The sequence below is a fragment of the Camellia sinensis genome, chromosome 11, assembly GCF_055761805.1.
Source record: "Camellia sinensis isolate YWXY chromosome 11, ASM5576180v1, whole genome shotgun sequence".
Lineage (NCBI taxonomy): Eukaryota > Viridiplantae > Streptophyta > Magnoliopsida > Ericales > Theaceae > Camellia > Camellia sinensis.
Window position 1 is genome coordinate 40,810,531 of NC_138971.1, and position 17,619 is coordinate 40,828,149.

Below are 17,619 nucleotides of genomic sequence, written 5' to 3' on the forward strand. Positions count from 1 at the left end.
ACGCTTCAGCAGGAGCTGCAGCAAGACCATCTGTGCCTTCTCTGGCAGTAGGGAGAGAGAAACGGGAGGCTCCAGTATGTAGTCAAGACAGAGCTAGGGGCACCCGTGACGAGAGTGGCCCTTCAGAGCCTATCCTGGATGATGGTGATGATGAGACGAGCAAGGATGAGAGGGTAGCGAGTCCATAGTTAGAGTCATCTGAGGACGGAGACGACATTGGCTCAGATTCTGCGTTCGGAGATGATGTTGAGGCAAGTTCAGTAGCTAGCTCAAATACAAGGCCTCTGATAGTGGTGCCGATGGAGATAGCTCTGAGTCCGTGCCCAGGAAGAGGACAAAGAGGGCCTCTCGATCTTGAGGTGGCTGGCGCCGATTCACACATTCTTACTTAGTCTCTATTTGCTAGTAGTGTTAGCACATTGTACAGTTTTAGATAGTTTATTTTCTTAAAAACTTGTACTCTTTTGTAAAAAGTGACCATGATCGGAATGAAAACAACCTTTGATGAAAAAAAGTGTTATATTTTGCATTCTGAGCATCGCACAACATCACATAGCATAGAAAATGAGATTGATGGGCATTGAACATTGTGCACTGTATTGGCATTTCCTTAATCAGGTAATGAACCGACCAACACATAACAACCAAAAAAAGTAACACAACACAATAAACAAAGCAACAACTCGATAAGTAAAATAATACACATACAACTCGATAAGTAATACAACAACTCGATAAACAAAAACAACACAAATACAAGAAACTCAACAAAACTACTAACACAAAACAACAAAATGCATCAAGAGTGGTGGAACAAAACACAGGTTCTCAGCACTCTCAACACACAGGAAGACCAGAGGAATTATGCCGGCCATAGGCAGAGGTTGTCGGCCACCAATAGTGCCTGTCGGCCACTACTAGTGGCCGGTCAGCTATAAAAGGTGGCCGGTTGGTCACCAACGGTGGCCGGTCGGCCATCATTGCAGGGGGCATCCAGATTGCTGCCACCTATCTTCCACTAAGTGCCTTCTCTTCTACAGAAGTTGGGACTTCGAAGTTTCCTCATTCCAGCTCTGTTTTGGTCACAAATGGAGCCATTTTTCACCGAAAAACTCTCAACTTGGATTGCAACTTTAGATGGCTCGGAAAAAGAGATTTTTTGGGGTTTCAGGATATATGCACTATTCTCGCTAAGTCGTTCTCCATTGTGTTTCCCATTCTTTCATGCCACAGCTAGATGTTGGAACCTGGTTACACATGTTTAGCTTCGGGGAGCAAGAGATATGCCCTAGAATTGAAGAATTCCATGTTCTAATGGAATCCCGGCATGACGAGGAAATATTACCCCAGTCCCATTTTGGTCATATCCAAGCTTTAGGAAGGATGTGTGGGCTCACTTTACACGAGCCTCGCTCTTTGATTCACAATGGAGAGATGGATATTCCCAGTTTGATTCATTGATTTTCTGATGCCGGTGACCGCGACGATCGTCTTTGGCAAAGTTTTCGACAGCATGTCCTCTATTTGTGTATGTTGGCTCATTTTCTGCCTGCCCTGGGTTTCGGAGGGTCTAACATACCCTTGATCGAAGTAGCCCAAAGCTTGAAAGAAGGCCAAAGCTGTGTTGGCTTAGAATTGGCCAAAACTTTAATGGGCTTGGATGCCTTCCATCGGCAGAAGACGACCAAATTTGAAAGAAGTCCACTTCTTTTACAAGTATGTTTCCTACCCTATTTCACATGTGTTTCTCACATTACTCGGCACTTATGCTCCTTTTTTCTCTCAAAACCCATTCTCACTTTTTCTCTCCACACACAACTCTCTATTCTTTAAACTCCCTTATTTTTCATCCCTCCCAGATATGGCTCATGGACAGGTTGAAGGTAGTGGACTCTTGCCCTGCATATTTAGCACGAGGCTATTTCTTTCGTCGACGGCTAGTCAATTTCCCGAACGAGGAGTGGTGGTGTCATTGGATGTGCAACAAGTCTACCGGTGACATTGCTTAGCGTTGCCCTTGGTTTGATCTACCTGAGATAAGCTATAGCATGGCTCGACAACCTGGCATTCGGTCGATTGGGTTCACTCACTGTGTCTTCTATTTCCCATTCCTACTCAGGCGTCAATTCGGACACGACCAGACTTGCCCAGAAGAGGGGGTAGAGTACTCGGCTTCGTTTCCAATCTGAGGCTCACAATTAGCTCAATATCCCACTACATGGTGGAAAAGAGAACTTTTGGCTCCCGCTCCTAATTTCACTTGTACCCTTTTTGGTGAATGCGTAGCTTGGCTCGAGGATGAGGAGCAAACCAGGCCTACTTTCAACAAGCTCTGGGAGGGGACGCAGAAACACCTGACTCATCGATGCCCCAAGTTTATTGCTTTGATCTTTACTTTCAAGTTTTCCTTTCGAATGTATTAAAAGCAACTTTGATTTGTATCAAGAGTTAGAGAACTTTGTATTGAAATCAATGAAATTGGAGTTGTGGGTACTAAAAGTTTTCCTTTTGGTCCAAAAATGGTCTAAGTTGTAAAAAGATTAATTTGAACAAAATCAACTTTTATTTAAAATTTTCAAAACCATTTTCGATAAGGACCACAACCCGACACACTTGGAATCTATCCTCGAGATGTACGACCCCAAATCCAGCAAATGAAAAATTGCCCCTTGTTTGAATAGCACTACTCAACACCATACTATAACCCGCTCTCATAGTGAAGATCACAACCGAACTCTTGAGATATAGAAAAGACAAAGATGACCAGAACAATGTCATGGACAAGACAGTTGAGTTTAAAGTGTTTATGGCTGAGCTTCAGAATGAAGTTTCGTACGTATCCCGATGATGGGAATCAAGCCTTATGTAGTTCAATTTGGGTTCACTTGGACATTAACACTCTCCATTTGCGCTCTAACTTTTTCCAAGGCCGCCCTTTCTAGGTTTTCAACCTTGCAAGCTCAGTTTTTCTTATTTCAAATTTTTGTGCTCTAACGTTTGCCTAGGTCGCCCTTCTGGGTTTTCGGCCTAACGAGCCTCTCAAGGATAATATTTCTTCAACTTGTCCATGTTGATTGGCTGGGAGAATTCGAGGCCATCTAGGTCCACAAGAATGACAGCTCCACCCGACCAGATTGATTTGATAATGTAAAGATCAGTCCAATTGGGGCTGAACTTGCCCCTAGGGTCATGAATGGGAGCTCGGTTGTCTTTCAGCACCAAATCCCCTTCCTTCAGATTCCTAGACTTAACTTTCTTGTTGAAGGCCCTACCGATTCTGCGTTGATAACCTTGGACGTGGTACAGTGCTTTCAGCCTCCTCTCGTCGAACAACATTAGTTCTTCGAACCTGCTCTGTTGTCAATCCACTTCTGCTATTTGACACTCAGCCATAACCCGTAGCAACGGTACCTCTATTTCAATCAGCAGAATAGCTTCCATCCCATAAACAAGATAATACAGAGTTGCCCCAGTAAATGTTCGAATCAAAGTCCTGTAGCCCTAGAGAGCAAATGGCAATTTATCTTGCCAGTCCTTGTAGGTTTCCACCATGTTTTGTAGAATGTGTTTGATGTTCTTGTTGGCAGCCTCAACAGCTTTGTTGGTTTGCGGCCGGTATGTGGATGACTTATGAAAAGCCACGTTGTATTTCTTCAACAAGTCGGTCACTTCTTTCTTAAAGTGGGAGCAATTATCTGAATGATCTCATTTGGGACCCCATAACGACAAATGATATTATTCCTGATGAACTTGGCTACATGCGACGCTTTCAGCACTACATAAGATTGGGCTTCAACCCACTTTGTAAAATAGTCTATTGCCACCAGGATATACTCATGCCCATTCGAGCCTTTTGGCGTAACCGCCCCAATAACATCAATTCCCCAGACTGAAAAAGGCCATGGGGAAGTCATGTTGTACAGCATCGACGGTGGGATATTCACATGATTTGCATGAATTTGGCATTCGTGGCATCACAACACAAAACTGATACAATCCTCCTCCATGGTTGACTAGTAATAACCCTGCCTGAGAATCTTCCAGGCTAGCATTACTCCGCTCATGTGCAATCCGCACTCCCCTCTATGGATGGCTTCCATTAGGCATTTCGACTCTTCTACATCAACACACAGTTTATGCATTCCCATATGACCACATTTGTACAACTTACCCCCCGCAGATGATAAACTGAGCTGCCATTCGCCGTATTGCCCACTTATCTTTGGAATTTTCCCCTGGTGGATAAGCCTCATTTTCCAAGAAGTTCTAGACATCATAATACCAGGGGTTTTGATCTTGTACTTCATCTATTACGGTGATTAACTCATAGGACGACACATATCTCTGTTTAATAATGATCAGACACATCCGAACTCCAAAAGGGATGTCTATTATAGAAGATAGAGTTGATAAGGCGTCGGCGAACCTGTTGTTCTCTCTTATCTACTCAAATTGAGGAATTAGAATGTCTAGGGTTTGGTGATAGATTTTCATCCTTTCTTCTTTAAGCTTCCAGTCTCCTTTTGCTTGAGACACAACTAGGTTTGAGTCCTCAATGACATCCAACCTTTTTGCCCCTAGTTCTAGGGCGGCTTCCAAACTGGCCATACATGCTTCGTACTCTACCTCGTTGTTGCATACTTTGAACTCGAGTTTGAAAGCTAAAGGTATATGGGAATTGACGGGTGCTATCAGCAACACCCCTATCCGATAACCGTACTGGTTAGACGTTCCGTCAAAGTACATGGTCCAAATCTCTTCCTCGACCTGCAGAATAGCTTCATCTAGGAACAAATACTCTACTGCTTCGCCTCCCTTCACTGGGTGATCTTCCAGGAACTCAACTACCGCTCTCCCTTTGACAGACTTACGTGTGACATACTTAAAATCAAATTCGTAGAGAAGAAGCACCCAACGTGCTAGCCTACCCATAAGCATTGGTTTCTTAAAGAGATATTTCATAGGATCTAATCTCGAAACCAGAATTACAGAGTGAGGTAACAGGTAGTGCCTCAACTTCCTAGTAGCCCATAGCAAGGCTAAACAAGCCTTTTCCAGCAGGGTGTAACGGGTCTCGCATTCCAGCATATTCTGGCTCAGGTAATAGATGGCTTTCTCCACTCTATCCTCAGATTCTTGCGCAAGCATGTCGCCCATAGTCGTGTCGGTCACTGACAGATACAAAATCAATGGCCTTCCCAGCTCTGGCAGTGACAATACGGGTAGGTTCTGAAGGTAGTGCTTGATCTGTTGAAAAACAAACTGGCATCGGTCATCCCATTGGAATTTCTTTCCTTTCTTCAGGAGACCAAATAGTGGTTCACAAGTCACGGTTAATTTTGCAATAAACCGTCTTATGAATTGTACTTTACCCAAAAAGCCTGGCACCTCATTTTCTTTCTTTGGTGGTGGCATTTCTAGGATGGCCTTAATTTTGGAAGGATCGACCTCGACGCCCCTCTGTGTGATCAAGAAACCCAATAGTTTCCCTGCTGTGACACCAAAAGTGCATTTCAGTGGATTCAGCCTCAGCCGATATTCTCTAATCAATTGGAAAAAAATTTCAAGGCGGTGTAATGGCCCTCTCTTTCCTTGGACTTGACAATCATGTCATCCACGTACACCTCAACCTCTTTATGGATCATATCATGCAAGATAGTGGCCGTAGCCCGTTGATAAGTAGCCCCAACATTTTTCAGACCGAACGGCGTCACCCTGTAGCAGTAGGTTCCCCATGGCATGGTGAAGGTAGTCTTCTCTCTGTCCTCGAGTGCCATCAAAATATGGTTATACCCAGAAATCCATCCATAAAGGAGAGCAACGCGTGGCATGCGGTGAAGTCCATCAATTCGTCGATGTGCGGTAGTGGAAAGTCGTCCTTCGGACTAGCTTTGTTTAGATCTCTGAAGTCCACACATACCCGAATTATGCTATCTTTCTTCGACACTGAAACAATGTTGGCCAACCAAGTCAGATATTCAGATACTAGCAAGAATCCTGCGTCTATCTACTTGGTGTTCTCTTCCTTAATCTTCAAAGCCCAATCCGGGCGTACTATCCGTAGCTTTTGCTTGACGGGTTAGGCCTCAGGGTTAAGAGGGATCCGATGCTGTAGAATCTCATGATCGATTCTAGGCATGTCTTCGTAGGACCACGCGAAAACATCTTTAAAATCTTTTAATAAAACGATTAAGCGCTCGCGCTCCTCCGAAGACAATGTGGACCCGATCTGGACCAATCGCGGATCATTCTCAGTACCTACATTAATTGCAACGATTTCATCAACAAGGGGTTTTACAAACCTCTCCTCTTCTCGATCAATCAAATGTTTCAAAACCAGAGGAATTCCTTCCTCGTTGTTTTTATCAAAATTTTGAAAATCATGATCAATGCAATATACAAGTGGCACAGAGAAGTGCTCAGAAATAGCTGTGGTACCATTCTCAGTCAAAGCTTCCAGCTCGTCCAATTCCTCGGTTACAAATGACTCAACAGAAAATGAAAAATACGACCTGGACAAAACAACGGCATCCGGGTTACCAATCCTAGGAATACCGGACTCCGACTTAGAAGAACGGTAATCTGATTCCAACTCCATAGACTCTATGGAATCAGATTCTGGCTCACTACCTGATTCAGAACTGCTGGACAAAAAGCCCTCATCTAGCTGCCAAGTGAGAGAGGGTGAAATAGATGCATCCAGAATACGATCGGAAGGGTCCGCACCTGATTGATCTCCGAGCATGGAAATGGTGAAGTCATCCCCCAAGCTCTCCGGTTTGATCTGAGGATCCAAAAGGAGACATGCCAGCACTGCTCCTATCTCAAGTTCACTTCCATTGGACTCATCCTTTGTACTCTGTTCAGCCTCAGCTGGTAAGATAGTATGTTCTTCTATGGCTTCATCCTCTTGCAGCTATAGGTCAAAGAAAATCTCAAAGTCAGGCAAACGCCACTTCTCAGAGTTCAACCATGGCTCAGGAAAGCCGCAAAATGGGAAGTTTTCCCCCTTCCAGATAAAGCGGCCATTCAGAGTTCCCTGAATTGGCCTATGTACAAGCTCGTAGTACTTCCCACTTTGCCTTGCCTTGCCTTGCCTTGGCTCTTCCTTCCATTTCCCTCCCATTTCTTACCCAGTCCTCTTTGGTAGGTGTGTAACCTAGACCAAAGGTATGAGGGTTATGTGGCACTTCGGCCAGTGCGACAATGCCCTTCTGGCCGCTCTTTCCTATTCCCATCCCGGGTAGGTGTTGTAGCTTGTTCATGAGGTAGACTGATTGAGCAATGACGTACAACCCCTCATCAACAACAAGGATATCTTGAGCCACTTGGGCCTCAGCCAAGGTAAACCCAGACAAGAAGACATCCTCATTGCCGTGTACAATTTCCAGTGCCGGTGTAGTGACCTTAAGCGGAGGATGTATAGAAGAATTTCCAAAAACAATGGCTACCCTCTTCCCATGAGGGTACTTCAACATCTGATAAAGAGTGAAAGAGACAACTTTCACTTGGTGCAGCCACGACCGTCCAAGGAGTATGTTAAAGGTGGCCAGAACATCTAGGATGTGAAAGTCAATACCCTATTGCGCCGGGCCAACCTGCGTTCTGATCTGAACTGTTCCCATCACCTTTGTGGGAGCCGAATTTAACCAGATCCATAGGGACAAATGAGCGTGTCCGGTCAGGAGCGTAACCTATACTCGGCACACAGCCTGGTCAATCGAAGAGTCGGATAAAATAACCAGTACCCCAGCCGGTAGAACAGAGGCCGAATAGAGGTATGTGTAACGGATTAAGGAAGAGCCCAGTCCGAAGGCCCAAAGAGAATACTATAAATAACGGACCACCTATCAGAGAAAGGCATGTGAGAACTATTGTACTTAATTGAGAATACAAGTAAACTTGAGTGTAAAGACTGCCTTGCCCGTCGGAGTGCTAATTCCAGCACCCCCAACCAGAGTGTTTATTTCTTTTTAGGTAACTAGAAGAGGATCACTAGCGTCCCCCAGGATCAGAAGAGTATTTCCAAACAACTTCTCCACAATTGGCGCCATCTGTGGGAATACTCAAACACATCCATGGCGGGCGTAACGGAAGACCCTCTGATAGTCACTGATGAAACCACGCAGAGATACGACCTCACTCCAACGAACATGCTTGGATCGGAGACTATCCTCGTAAGACGCGCTTTGAACTTCGCCTCACCCTCGACTTCAGAACATGAGGCAGTGCAAGCAATCATGGAACAAGCAAAGAAAAATGAACAAAGGTTAGAGAACATGATCGTTGAAAACAAACGTCTCCGTCAGGATTTGGCCTTGGAGGAGGCAAAGTGCAAACAAGCTGTACGCCAAGATTTGGAACGACCTGTGAGGGCAGGAGGTCGACGATCTCGAGCCCGACAACAAGACACTGATAGTGACTCCGACTCTTTATCTCCGGAGCCCAAGAAGAAAGGACGATCTGAAACTTCCAGCTCCTCTGAAGAGAGTCCGCGTATAAGGCATAAATGCAGACGAAATAGCTCAGATGAAGAAGACCAGCATGATCCTTCGTACGACGAATTGCAAAGGCAGTGCTACCCAAGAAATTCAAAGCACCGTTATTCACCTTGAACGGCGGTAAGTCGGACCCCACTAATCATATCCGTCATTACAAGCAAGCCATGACACTACATGCAGATGACAAGGCTTTGATGTGCAGAATATTTCCGAGCAATTTGGGACCACTAGCTGTCAGGTGGTATTATGAACTAGAGCCGACTTCAATTAAAAGCTTCCACCAACTCCAAAAGTCCTTCAGGGCAAGGTTTATCACTAATGAGGTCCGGCCAAAGCAAGCCGATTCCCTCTGGGCAATGTAGATTGAATCGGGGAAAACCCTTCGTGCCTACTCGGCGCGGTATTGGGAATGTTTCAATCTGGTAGACGATGCTTGCAATGACTCCATGGCCATCACTGCCTTCAAGATGGGGCTGCAGCCCGACAGTGCCCTCCGCAGCTCGTTGACCAGACGGCCCCCCAAAATAGTTTGATCATTGATAAAGAAAGTTGAAGAGTACTGTAAAGTAGAAGATGATGCCATGAGGGTTAAAGCCGACAATGTGACCAACAAGACAGCTCCTGTTGAAATTGCTCAGCCGTTAAATTCTGTACCACCTCAGAGCCCTAAACCACGTCATCGGGCGAAACAAGACAAGAGACGGGATTCCCATCGATCAAACGACCAATGCTCCCACCGAGAAAATGAACGACTGCAAGTTGACAGCAGGTGCATAAGGCGCGTTGTCAAGAAGTACACGAAGTTGGTATAGCCAATAAATATGGTTATGTCTAAAATCCAACACCTTCCGTTCTTCAAATGGCCATCGAAAATGGTGGGACCTCCCGACACGAGAAGATAGGATAGACGGTGTGAGTATCACAAGGACCATGGCCATGACACTCAGAGTTGTTATGCACTGAAGGATCACTTGGAGGAATTGGTACAAGATGACCGGTTACAACAGTATGTCCGAAAAGGCAACCCAACCAAAGCAATAGCCTTGAGACAGGATTCACCTCCGCTCGGCGTGATCCACATGATACACAGCCTGCCAATGCCATCGACGGTGCATGCGATTCAGTCGAAGTCTGACCCTCAAGACCAACTCACTCCGGCTAAACGGCCCCATGAAGCCGAGGGCATTACTTTTGATGATTCGGATTTGGCCGGAGTAACACTGCCCTACATTGATCCCTTGGTAATTGAATTACACGTACATCGATTCACAGTTGAGCGCGTACTCATTGATCCGGGGAGCACATTGGAGATTATGTACTATAAGACATTTACCAAACCCGACTTCTCCGAATCGGATCTCTCTCCGGCCCCTTATCCACTATTTAGCTTCAATGCCAATCGAAAGTACCTGTTGGGGAAAATCAAACTACCCGTTCGAGCAGGCTCTCGAACAGTGGATGTGGAATTCTTGGTCGTCAAACTGTCGTCGCCATATAATTTGATCATGGGGCGATCCTGGTTGCATACTATGCAGGCCGGGCCAAGCGCCTATCATCAGCTACTACGTTTCCCGATAGAACGCGGTATGAAGCAAATCCGTGGCTCCTAGAACTCGGCGCAAGCGTGTTATCTCCTTGCTGATAAAAAGGCCAAAGGAACTACGGGTGAATTCCATTAAGGTGTCGAATCGAGAGAGCCTCGACGATGTTGGGTGGCTCCCAAATGAAAAGGCCACGGAAGGCTTAGACCAAGTTGAAGTCGATGGAAGCCCAGACAAGTTCTTCATGGTCGGCGCCTCCCTGAATCAAGCTGACAGATAGCAGCTAATTTCTTTCCTGCTCAGCAACCTTGATGTCTTTGCATGGACTCCATATGAGATGTCGGATATAGATCCTTCCGTTTCACAGCACCATTTGAATGTTGACCCTAAGTGCAAGCCGATCATTCAGAAAAGCCAGCGGTCAACCGCAGAACACACTGCCGCTGTTGTTGATGAGGTTGACAAGCTGCTTGAAGCCGGGGCAATCAGGGAAGTGACTTATCCTACATGGCTCTCTAATACGGTGGTTGTTAAGAAGAAAAGTGGGACTTGGCGAGTGTGCGTCGATTTCACGGACCTAAACAAAGCTTGCCCCAAGGATTGTTTTCCCCTACCCAGAATTGACCAACTTATAGATGTGACGACACGCCATCAACACATGAGCTTTCTCGATGCTTACAGAGGTTACCATCAAATCGCCATGGATCCTGAGGACCAGGAAAAGACTGCATTCCTCACTCCAAGAGGAACCTACTGCTACAACGTTATGCCTTTTGGGCTGAAGAATGCAGGGGCAATCTACCAAAGACAGGTCACTGCCATGTTCAAGGAACAACTCGGCCGCACTATGGAAGTTTACATTGATGATATGGTGGTCAAGTCCATGGAAGAGCAGAATCATATAGCCGATTTGGAAGAGACATTCGGCATTCTTCGCAAATATAGAATGAAGCTGAATGCTTCCAAATGTGCGTTTGGGATCGGCTCTGGGAAATTCTTGGGATACATTGTCAACCACCAAGGAATCAAAGCCAACCCAAGGCAAATCACAGTAATCCTAGAACTCGGCTCCCCTTGATCGGTCAAAGAAGTTTAGAAGTTAATGGGGATGCCCGCCGCTCTCAACAGATTTATCAGTCGTTCCATGGACCATTGCCAACAATTCTTTTATACACTACGGCAGGGCAAGTCTCTTGATTGGTCCGCCGAGTGCGAAGCTGCTTTCAACGGCCTCAAGACCTACCTCTGATCAGCTCCACTCTTGACAACACCGTCGGCCGGTGATCCACTCATTTTGTTTCTGGCAGTCTCCGACTGGGCCGTTAACGCTGCACTGAGGAAGAAAGAACTGGGGGAGTAGCGGCCGGTATATTATGTGAGCAAGGCAATGGTCGATGCCAAAACATGCTACCTTCCGTTGGAGAAACTCATCCTAGCCCTAGTCATGGCGGCAAGAAAATTGATGCATTACTTCCAAGGACACAGCATTGGGGTGCTTACAGATTATCCCCTCCGATCAGTACTACAAAGTGTAGAAGCATTAGGACATGTTTCAAAGTGGGCTCTTAAACTCGGCCAGTACGACTTTCAGTTCCTACCTAGAACCTCAATCAAGGGACATGTGTTAGCTGACTTTGTTGTCGAATTCACTGGGGGTCTTGCTGATTTCAAGTCTGATGACACTCGACTGGAGCCGAATTGGAGAATTTATGTTGGGGACATCTGGCAGTTGTACTGTGATGGATCATCCAATCAGCGGGGCAGATCAGCGGGGCAGCAGAGCCGGAGTTGTGATCATGGCTCCCGATGACGGAATAATTGAGCAAGCTGTCAAGCTCGGCTTCGAAGCGTCAACTAGCGAAGCTGAATACGAGGCCCTTCTAGCCAGTTTACAGAATGCACATCTTTTGGGTGCTCGGCGTCTGCTTGTATTTTGCGATTCCAAATTGGTGATTTATCAGCTGAAGGGGAGTACGCAACAAGAAATGACCGTATGGCAGCTGACATGAAAGTGGCTAACTCCTTGCTGGCAAACTTCGACCATCATGAGTTGAATCAGATAACGGGTGATCAGAACACCCATGCAGATGCCCTTGCCTGCCTAGCCTCCGCCATTAACTCAGAGATCAAACGGACCATCGAGGTGGGTTTCATCCCGTAGCCAAGCATTGGCCCTTCGGAAGAAGTCCAGATCAATGTCATAGAATCTGGACCGAGTTAGATGGATCCCTTTGCCGCATTCCTATCCTCTAAACAGCTCCCAGAGGACATGAAAGAAGCGCACAAGCTGCGAAAGAAAGCCCTGCGTTAATATTTGGATCCGCAAGGAAAGCTTTATAAAAAATCCCTTTCTGGTCCGTACCTTGAATGCGTGCATCTGAACAAAGTTGAAGATCTTCTGACTGAAATTCATGAAGGCAGTTGTGGCGCACACTCTGGCGGGCGGTCTTTGGCCCATCGAGCTATAACAAAGGGGTATTATTGGCCGACATTGAGATCCGACGCCGAATGCTATGTGAAAAAATGTAAGCAGTGCCAGAAGTTCTCCCCGTTAACCCATCTTCCTGCTGAAGAGTTAAGCTCTATCACCAGTCCCTGGCTGTGTGCCTAGTGGGGGCTTGATATCATAGGACCATTGCCGAGGGCCCCAGGGAACAAGCGACACTTGATTGTCGCCACAGATTACTTCACGAAATGGGTTGAAGTGGAGGCATTAACGCACATTTGAGATGCCGATGTCAAGCGCTTTGTATGGAGAAATATCATTACGTGATTCGGCATTCCGAGAGCTCTCATCTCTGACAACGGCACCCAGTTTGATTGTGGTGTCTATTGAGAGTTATGCAGCAAGTATGGTATCTGTCCCTACTTTGCCACGCCAGCTTATCCCCAAAGCAATGGTCAAGACGAAGCCACTAACAAATCCATCTTGGACGGCATCAAGAAAATGCTGGAAAAATCCAAAGGCAAATGGGTCGAAGAATTTCCGAGTGTGTTGTGGGCTCATCGAACTACGCCAAGGCGATCCGTTGGGGAAACACCGTTTGCCCTATGCTTTGGAACCCAGGCAATCATACCCCTGGAAATCGACCTCCCAACCTTGAAATCGAAGGTTTTTGATATGGGCTGAAATGACATGATGCTTGCCTTGGATTTAGTTCTGATTGAAGAATGAAGAGATCGTGCCCTTGCATCCATAGCGCAGTATCAACAGCAGCTTGCTAAGTCGTATAATCAACGTGTTCAACTGCGTTGCTACACACCGGGAGAGTTGGTCTTGAAGAAGGTACTCCCAGCTGCCAAGAAACTGGCGGATGGAAAATTGGATCCTAACTGGGACGATCCATATCAGATTGATTCAATTGCGGGAGTAGGGGCATATCGGCTCAAAGACATAATGCTTGTTCTGAACGACTCGCCATGTACATCTCATTTTCTATAATGCAAAGATCTCTATTTACTCACCGCACAATCCAGTCCGAAGTTGTTCTGAAAAATCCTTCGGATTCGGAGCGCCCTTCGTGGATATCACGATTGGCCAAATAAAGTCTCCGGATTCGGAGCTCCATCGGCGAATGACGTCGTTGGGTCGAAAAAGCCTCCGAATTCGGAGTGCCCTTCATGAATATCACAATTGGCCAAATAAAGTCTCTAGATTAGGAGCCCCATTGGCGAATGACGTCTTTGGGCCGAAAAAGCCTCCGGATTCGAAGCGCCCTTCATGGATATCGAGATTGGCCAAATAAAGTCTTCGGATTCGGAGCCCCATCGGCGAATGACGTCTTTGGGCCGAAAAAGCCTTTGGATTCGAAACGCCCTTCGTGGATATCATGATTGGCCAAATAAAGTCTCCAGATTCAGAGCCCCATCGATGAATGACGTCTTTGGACCGATTAAAGCCTCTGGATTCGGAGCACCCTTCGTGTATATCATGATTGGCCAAATAAAGTCTCCGGATTCGGAGCCCCATCGGCGAATGACGTCTTTGGGCTGATTAAGACCCCGGATTCGGAGCGCCCTTTGTGAATATCTCGATTGGCCAAATAGTCTTCGGATTCGGAGCCCCATCGATGCATCCGAAAAAGCCTCTGCATATCACGATTGGCCAGATAGCCTCCGGATTTGGAGCTCCCGTGCACAACATAAATATACTGATGAAATAGTTAATGTAGAACGCTCTCATATCGAGCCGGTGAAACCCGTTTATACATCAAAGCATATAAAACATGCAAACACATGTGTGCCTAGTTATCTCAAGCCGGTTAATGTTTATACAATAAAACATGCAAACACGTGTGTGCTGAATGAAAATTACAACGAAACACATTTAAAGTAGAACATTTTATTCAACCAGGTAATGATTACATAGTTTTGAACGCGATCTGCGTTTAAACATCACAATGAGCATTTTTTATTTGGCATCGCCGAATCAATGACCGACGCTCTGAGACCTCCACGTCTTTGGGCTGATAAAGCATCCGAATTCGGAACCCCATTGGCGCATAATGCCCTTGGGCCGATTAAACTATGGCATTCGTGCAGACTGTATAAACAAAAGCCAGAAAATGCAAATATTCAAAATGAGATTGTTCAAGCCGCATACACATAATCTAAAACGTGCGAACATTCAGAATCAAATGTGTACCAATATAATACACTACAAATTGAAAACCAAGCATTTTTATTGAAAATCAGAAAAATAAATACATGATTTCACTATAAATCTAAGTGAGCATTACAAGGTTTTCTTCTGTTCGGGGGCTCCTTCATCATCACTCTTCTCAATTTCAAAAGCGGAGAAGGGGAAATCATTCTGTTGATAAAACGGCAACGCCGACTCCAACCCTGCTGCCTGGAGAGCCTCAGCTTGCTGGAGTGCCATGATCCAGCCGTGCCTAAAGCCATAGTTTTCACACCAGCAAACTTCTTCGGCGAGTTTCTCCTTGGTCTTCTGAATTTCGAGCAGTCGGCCATCATGGAAGCCTTTTTCATAGGCTGTGGCCCTCGCAGTTTCAATCGTGAACATGCTAGCCATATTACAATCGGCGATCGCGTCACTAATTACCCTTTGGGTAACTCTCTCTTCAACAATCGGGTTGGGGTGGCTCGTTGGTTGGGGTCCAGCAGACTTGACTTTCCTTAGCTCGCGTTCGGCTTTCTTGGCGCGAGCTTCTAACTTCCGAATGCGTTCATCTCTCTATTCTATATCACAACGGGCGGCGCAAAGATGCATGCCGATCTCATAAGCCGTGTACAGTCCCCTCACTGCCCCGTGAACTCCTTCATGAAACACTTCAAAGTCCTACCGACCTACCATAGACTGCTGAACTTCGAGTGGAAAAATTTGTCGAGTGAAATCGACTACCACATTTGGATCTTGAATGAACGAATCCGCTTCTGTCATTGGTCTATTGCCCACGAAGACCGCGAAACTCAGTGGGCGAGGAGTTGCGTCGGATTCCCTTCCAAGACGGGGTTAAGGAGACTTACGCTATGGCTGCTTGTCCCTCCTGGGCAACCTACTTCGACGACGAGGAGATTGGTGTCTCTCCCTATCCCTCAAAGTCTTACTGCCCGTGCGTGAAGGTTTACCACTTCGATTCATGTTTCCTCCTAGCCTAGCTAGCGTCTTCGTTTCACCTTTGCTGTCGAAGAAAAGTCTGTTCAACATTCGCACTTGTTTGATTTTTCACTAAGAACTGGACTGAGTTGCTATCAAAACATATAAATAAAACCTTCGTTCATGAAGTACAAACCCATTTACTCCCTACGAAGGCAGCACCTCCGAGGTAATCTCATTAATATCAAAACCTCAATAGCCTGGCGCCGATAGAGTCACGTGCCCCAATCGCCCCCTCTGTTATTTGGCTTTCTACATTGATGAACCAGCTGGGGCAAGGCCAGATTCATGAATCTATTTGGCTTGAATGTCCCAGCCGTTCCACGAATTCTTTCATTGGAAAAATATCCACATAAGTTCGTTTTATTCAGCTTTCTACGCTCATGAACCAACTGGGGCAAGGGCAGATTCATCAATCTATTCGGCTCGAATGCCCCATCCGTTCCACGAATTCTTTCATTGGAAAAATATCCACATAAGTTCGTTTTATTCGGCTTTCTACGTTCATGAACCAGCTGGGGCAAGGGCAGATTCATCAATCTATTCGGCTTGAATGCCCCAGCCACTCCACAAATTCTTTCATTGGAAAAATATCCACATAAGTTCGTTTTATTCGGCTTTCTACGTTCATGAACCAGCTGGGGCAAGGGCAGATTCATCAATCTATTCAGCTCGAATGCCCCAGCCGTTCCATGAATTCTTTCATTGGACAAATATCCACATAAGTTCATTTTATTCGGCGTTATACGTCTTATTCAGTGCAACAGCAAAGCCTGACCTATCGGCACCTCATGAATTCATTTTATTTATGATTAAACCAAAATCATTAATATTATCGGCTATTAAATTTGCCGTCTCATGAAGTCGTCACGTTTCGTTCTACATAGAAAATGATAGCAATACAAACAATAACTTCAGAACATAGAAAATTTTCTTTCATACATTGAGTACATAGTTATCATTTTATACATGAAAATTATCACAAGCAAACGGTTGTCTACTAAGAAATCAAAAACATGATTGCAAAAAGATACATTGAAAATAGCTAAAGCAATCCCCAAATCAATCCTCGACATCAGACTCAAGCGGCTCAACATTCACTTGCTCGTATGGAATTGGCATGTCCAATGTCACTCCAGTGGCAGCAAGGGCTTTGAGGAAGCCATGTTTGAATCCCCGATTCTCGAATTTGGGGACCTCTTCTACATAATTTTCAAGAGCGGTGTTTTTCCCAGCTTCAAATGCTTCGGACGCCTCTGAGTCGGCTTTCTTCTTCGCCGCCTACAACTTCGCCAACTCGGCCTCCAACTTGGCAGTCGCCTCCCTGGCCAACTTAAGTGACTCCTTGTTCGCGTTGGCCCTCTCCTCGGCTTCCGCTCTGAGTTGGTCGACAGTCTACGCCCTTTCCTTCTCTGCCTCGGCCTGTGCACTTTCCATTGTCACTCTCATTGCCTCAAACTCAGCCCTACTTCGCTGAGCCTCTACTTCCGACTGCAAACGGCCAATCCTTTCGACAGCATCATGCTGGCGGTGGCCCAATTCGGTGATCCTTTCGACTGTCTGCAAAACAAGTTGGGATCGTCACGTACCAAAAAATACCACTTGCAAACAAAATCAAAATAAGGAATTGGAATGTACTTACCAGGAGGGCCGACTGGGCAGCCAATGCGATCGCTACCAAATCTGGCTCCGCTTGAAAGGTTGCCTTGTCGGCCGGCAACGAGACCAAGGTAGCCAAGCTCAAAGCAACTGTGGGATCCTTCACGGCCGACGCTTCGAAGGAGATCGGCGTGTTCTTTATCTTGTGTTGAACAACAAAAGGAACCACATCCAATTCCTCCAAGCGAAGCTGTTTATCGACAGGGTGCTCCTCCTTAGAGTCGACCTCGCCCTAAGCGGCACATTTCTCTTCCCGATCTGGAATTGGCCGCTCAGCTGGATTCGGAAGATCAGCCGC